General features: G+C 54.8%; 1 protein-coding gene across 4 annotated transcripts in view; it reads right to left on the reverse strand.

Annotated features, from left to right (window-relative positions):
* The window catches only part of ZBTB11 (zinc finger and BTB domain containing 11), a 2,099,144-nt gene that overhangs the window by 1,629,761 nt on the left and 463,383 nt on the right, over positions 1 to 6,000 (reverse strand). The gene's annotated exons all lie outside the window — the stretch shown is intronic.

The following is a 6,000-nucleotide window of genomic DNA, read 5'->3' on the forward strand; positions in this document are numbered from 1 at the left end:
GAGGCATCCCTTAATTCCGATGCCCCTGAGAAAGCCCTGGATATTTACACGAGAACTGTAGAGCAGATGGGGTCCTTTTTCAAAATAGCTTCTGGTCATAATACCGAAAAAGCACGTCCAAAAAGCGGGCAGGCTTGGTTCTCAAAAACCCGTAGACAAAAAAGGAAAGCCCTAGCCTTAGCTATTAAAAGTAAAAATTGCCCTCGCGTCCAATCTGCCAGGAAGGAGTATAAAGTAGTGCTGCATTGCGCAAAACTACAGTGGGAAGAATCCCACTGGCAGAACCTAAAAGATGCTAGCTCAGCAAAGGATGCTAATTTATTTTGGAATCTTGTTAGGGGGGCTAATAGGAAAGATCCATATTCAATCCCCAACCATATATCAAGCCTAGATTGGTTTGACCACTTCAGGAAACTATACACGGGGACAGACATAATATACCAGGGAGGCCCATGTGACCAGCCAATTCCCTGCTCCTCTCTTAAACACCGGTGACTACTTTAGTCTAAATGAAGTAGAAGGGGCAATCAAAAGAATTGTACCGTCAAAAGCCCCTGGACCGGATGGTCTTCCGGGGGATTTACTTCTTGCGAACACCAGCGATTGGGCGAAATATATCATGCTCCTAATTAATTCCATCTCTAAAGGATGCCCTATACCCGAATCGTGGAAGGGTGCCGAAGTAGTGCCTATTTTTAAAAAGGGAGTTGGGGAGGACACTGCCAAGTACCGACCGATTAGCTTGATTGATGCTATCCAAAAAGTAGTTGGTAGGGTGCTGCTGCAGAGAATCCACTCTTGGGCTGAGGATGAGAATATCCTCTCCAAATACCAGGCGGGCTTTAGGACCAGAACCGGGACAGTTGACCAGGCGTTCAGGCTGCTCCTCATCTAATGGAAGGTAGTCGTGATAGGTGGAGGCAGTCTTTATCTTGCTTTCATCGATCTGAAGGCTGCCTTCGATCTGGTCCCCCGGGAACAACTATGGAAAGTTTTGGGTGAGATGGGTATTCCCTTGTTTATTTTGAACTTGCTTGTCCGATTGCATGAGGGCAATTATGCTCAAGTGAGGTGGGGGTCCCAAGAGCAAAAACACATTAGGATCCCAGTGAAAAGAAGAGTACGCCAGGGCTGTGTTATGGCACCTACTCTGTTCTCCCTATATGTGAATGGGGTGGTTGGTTTCCTCCAGGTGATTCCAGCTGATGCCCCGGCCCTGGCAGGAGATAAGGTACCCACACTCCTGTTCGCAGATGATACGCTGTTGATTTCCAAGACCCCGGTCGGGCTACAGAAACCTTTAGACAGGTTCCAGCTCTTTTGCACCTCAAGGGGGTTGACTAAATTAGACTAAATTAATGACATTCAACCCCTACAAGCCCTTTAGGCACATATTTACCTTGGGTGGAACGCGCCTGGAAAGAGTTAGCACTTTTGATTACCTGGGCATCCGACTCTCCGAAACAATGCACTGGAATCCCCACATTAACAAGATGCTCCTAAATCATAAACGTGCGCCTGGGGCAATAGGCAGAGAACATCGCTCCTCACAGAGCAGACCTGTTGCCCTAGCGCTTACGATCTACGCTGCAAAGGCAGTTAGTTCTGCCCTTTATGGTGCGGAACTGTGGGGGTTTAACAACGTGCAAGAGATCTGCAGATCCGAACACAAGTTTCTGAGAGAGTTAGTGAGCCTTCCCCGAAATGTCCCACTTAAGCCCCTGATGAGCGACATGGGAAGATGCTCTTACAAAGACATTGCCAGATCAAGACCGCTGCTTTATTGGGCCCGCTTGTTGCGAACTGCTGAACTCACCAAATATGCCGCCGCATTTAAAGTAATTAGCTTAGACTGCAATCACAGGGTCAGCTGGCTTAACAATGTCAAGAAATTAGTATTCGCCCTAGGTCTTAGAGACTCTTGGGAGGGCCAGAACCCACCCAGTAAGGACGAACTTAAAAAAGTATATTGGACTTGGGTTGACACACAGGAACTTAGTAACCCTAGTGCAAGTAGGATGGCAGATGATTTTTATCAGTTCAAACAACACATTTTTAGAGCCTTATTTAGATTTTATTCGGATTCCAAGAGATAGGGCACTCTATATACAGTTAAGGGTTGGCTCCCTCTTAGTTCGCGAGCTAGCTGCAAAATGGAGTCCACCTCGTCAGACAATCACGGATTGCCCTTGCTGCGAGGCACCAAAAGAGAGCGTGGCCCATCTCATGTTCGCATGCCCAGCATACTCCAGGGCCAGATCGAGATGGTTAAAACCAATCTGCAGACAACTGGGCACCTTGGATCATAGCGATACCTTGCGGATCCTAAAATCCAAGAGCTCTTTTTGTCTGTAGCATGGCAAAGTATCTCGGCTGCATTTGGCTTGTCAGGTCCATATTCTTGCGTAGGGAGGTATGCATTTACAATGTGAATGTTTTTATATATTTTTAAAATGCCACCAGATAGCTTTAAAAGAAGTATGTTCTTACTTTTTTTTAACTAATCACATTTACTAAATTGTATTTTAAAACTTATCAAATGTACAAATTAACTTTCCACCTTGGCTCAGGGATTATTGTGTTGCTGCTAATATTTATTAACAAAATGATCAATCTTATGTATATTGTCCCTGGATGGAATGTATACATTTACCTTTTTTATTGTTTATATGATAACTCGTATCTCTTATTCTTGGCTTGTATGAATGAAGTTGCTTTTATGATACTTGTTATCGAAATAAAGCTATTTGACTGACTGAATGACTTGGCTTAAACTCTAAACCTCCATTGCTTTAGTACTTTCTCTGTTCCCAGTTACATCAGTGAATGGTTCATTATTAGAACACAGGATTGGATCACTAGTGCTCGATGTCCAAGGTACACAGATCTCCAGCAAGAAAAGGAATAGACAAGTATATATTTGCACCAATGGGTTATCTTTAGGCCGCTAATAGAGGTTTTAAACTTCCCATTCCCATGAAGTTAGGTGTACATTAGCTAATTGCACAGAACATGATTCCTAAAGGAATACGAAGTCGAATTAACAAAGTACTTGTGAACATGTTAGGTTTCGAGCCAATATATGTGAATTAAATAGCTACTCAAACTGCATTTCCATAAAACCCAGCAGAGGTGTTGTGGCCCCAATAGATTCTCTTCCTGTGCCCTTATTCTCTGAAAAGCAGGAAGACCCATTAATAATCTCCCTAAATAAGTGCCATCCCCAAGCAATCCCACTGGATAGACAGTAGGAGCTGATCAAGTACAGGAAAATACTCATCTCTTCAAACCAAACTTTACATTAGAACTGGGCGGGATTGGCGTAACGCCCCTACGCGGAATTATGGAAAAAATGTGTGGAAAACGAGCGCACGTCCCGTGGGTCCGTGTGCCCAGGACAGGGGTCCCTCGGGCCCGGGGAGGCTCCCCGATCTCCCCGGCCTGGCTGGGTTGAGAAGCAGGGACCAGCGCCGGGGCCTGGGTTTCGGCCAGGGCCTGGGGTGTGGGAGCCCCCGTCCTGCAGCCTGCCAAGAGTCCATCTGCCCGGGACAAGGGTCCCTGGTGCAGAGCCCCGGAGGGGCAGGCGGGAGCCCTACCGCTATGACTCTGCTCGGGCGGGCAGATGGGAGTCCTTTCGGTCCCAGCCATCTGGTCGCACGCAATGCTTTCCAATGGGGCGACCAGATGGCCGGGCTGCCCTGGAAGTCCAGATGGGGGCATATTTGCCTCCCCGATCCCAGCCAGGGCTCCAGGAGGTCGGGCGCGTCCGGGCCTAGGGTCCCCTTAGTCTCGCAGTGCGCACGGGTTCCCAGAAAGAGGGGTAGTTTTCCTACGGATTTCCAGGGGAAGGGTATGCCGGGACACCCCTCCCGCGCTGGCGGTTCTCTGCCAGGGACCAGATGGGCTATGCCCGGACAACACATTCCCTCCGTCTGGGAGCTCCCTCCTCCGGCCCACGGCGTGGCAAAGTGCCCGGGACGGGCTCCATGGGTCATGGGTAGTCCTCCCCCGGGCGTCTGGGCCCAAGAGCTCCAGCGGTCCTCCCCGTGCCTGAGGTCCAGCCAGGGCCCCCGAGCCCCCGGGAAGCGGAGCCCCTGAGCCCTGCAAGGGCAGGCGGGAACCCAACCGTGAAGGTTCGGGTGGGTAGATGGGAGTCCTTTCGGTTCCAGCCATCTGGTCGCACCGTTCCCCTTGGCCATCTGGTCGCACGCAATGCTTTCCAATGGGGTGTCCAGATGGCCGGGCTGCCCTGGAAGTCCCAATGGGGGCTCATTTGTCTCCCAGACAGGGCTCCAGGAGGTCGGGTGCCTCCGCGCCTAGGGTCCCCTCCGTCACTCGGTGCGCACGGGTTACCAAAAAGGGGGGTAGCCTTCCTCTGGATTACCAGGGACAGGGTACTCAGAACCTCTCTCAGCCTAGTGGTCCTCCGCCGGCAGCTGGAGGGGCCAGGACGCTGCCCCAACCCGGGATCCGTCCCCAGGCCTGCCGCGTGGCAGGCTGTCACAGACTGGGTCCTGTAGGCATGGGGAGCCTCCCCCTGCTTGGCTGTGTTCAGGGGCCCCGGGGAGGGCGGCCTCCCACCCCGGGTTCTGTTCTCGGTCCTGCTGCGAGGCAGGGTACCCAGGAAGGGGTCCTGCGGGCCTGGGGAGGCTTCCCCTGTGCCTCCGGGCCCGGGAGCCCAGGCTGGGTCCATGGGCCCTAACGGGCCCCAGGTCGGGTGCTCCAGCCCTGGGCCCCGTTCCCCGGGCTGCCGCACTGCCAAAGGCCCTTGATGGGGTTCCGTCATGCCTGGGGAGCCTCCCCCTGCTTGGCTGGGTTCAGAGGCTCTCAGGGGCCCTGGGGAGGGCGGCCTCCCCACCACGGGCTCTGTCCTCGGTCCAGCCGCATGGCAGGGTGCCCAGGATGGTGCCCGGTGGGCCTGGGGAGGCTTCCCCTGCGCCTCTGGGCCTGGGAGCCCCGGCTGGGTCCAGGGGCCCGGGTCAGGTGCACCGGCCCTGGGCCCTGTCCCCCTGCCTGCCGCTCTGCCAAAGGCCCGGGACGGGGTTCCGTTGTGCCCGGGGAGCCTCTACTTGCCGTAGGTGAAACGGGGAAAGGATCATTAACGGCGGAGCGGCCTGAGCGACTGACGGCGCCAGCCCGAAGCCCTCGGCTGCCTCCTGCAAACATGCACCGTAGGCACAGGGCCCTGCCCTGTCCTGGCGCCACATGGGGCGCTTGGGTGAGGACCAGGCCTTCAACAGGCCTCTTCCACCAGGGAGGACCAGACCGACATGCAAGGGACCGGGGGCGGCCCCTGTCCCTCTCTGGGACGGTCACAGCGGTAGGCCCTCCCAAGATGGAACCCAAGCTCACCCGGCAAGACCCCCGCGGTGGGGGGGAACCGAATGGCAGTGCATCATCGGGCCAGTACCACCCCCCCTCGAAAAGCCCTGCAGCCGGTTGGGCCCTCTGGTGCCCACCGTCCCGGCCCCACCGGAATTCGGGATACCGAGGAGTGGCCCTTCTTGTGCGGCAGGGCGGCCTGGAAGAGAAGGGGCTGAGAGCCTGCGAGGGGGCCCCGGCCACATCTCGGTGGGAGGCGTGTGGGATGGGGAGCTGCCTGGCTCTTCCCTTCCGGCGCCACCGACCAGGGCAGGGGTGGGGTGGGCTGAACAACGCCAGTTCGCCGGAATGACTCAGGGCCGCCTGGCTACGGACGGCTGACGTGCAGGTGGAGCGACCCTCCCTCGTTACAAGGTATCCATTTCCATACGGTCCCGTGCGGCCGGGCCAAGGGGTTTGAAGACTTGCGTGGTCCCTCCTGGTTACTCTAGGAGGGACCGGCGGATGTGGGGCTGCCTGCTCCTGTCGCACTGGGAGCTCCCTTCTTTGCCCACGGGTTGGGTGGGGGTGGGGGAGGGGACTCCCAGGCCGAGCTACTGGTAATGTTATTTTTCTCCCAATGGTGCAATCTGACTGCCAGAGTGGAAGCCTTGAACGGGGCACCTGGGCTGTCTCGCC

Source organism: Triturus cristatus, chromosome 8 (assembly GCF_964204655.1).
Source record: "Triturus cristatus chromosome 8, aTriCri1.1, whole genome shotgun sequence".
Lineage (NCBI taxonomy): Eukaryota > Metazoa > Chordata > Amphibia > Caudata > Salamandridae > Triturus > Triturus cristatus.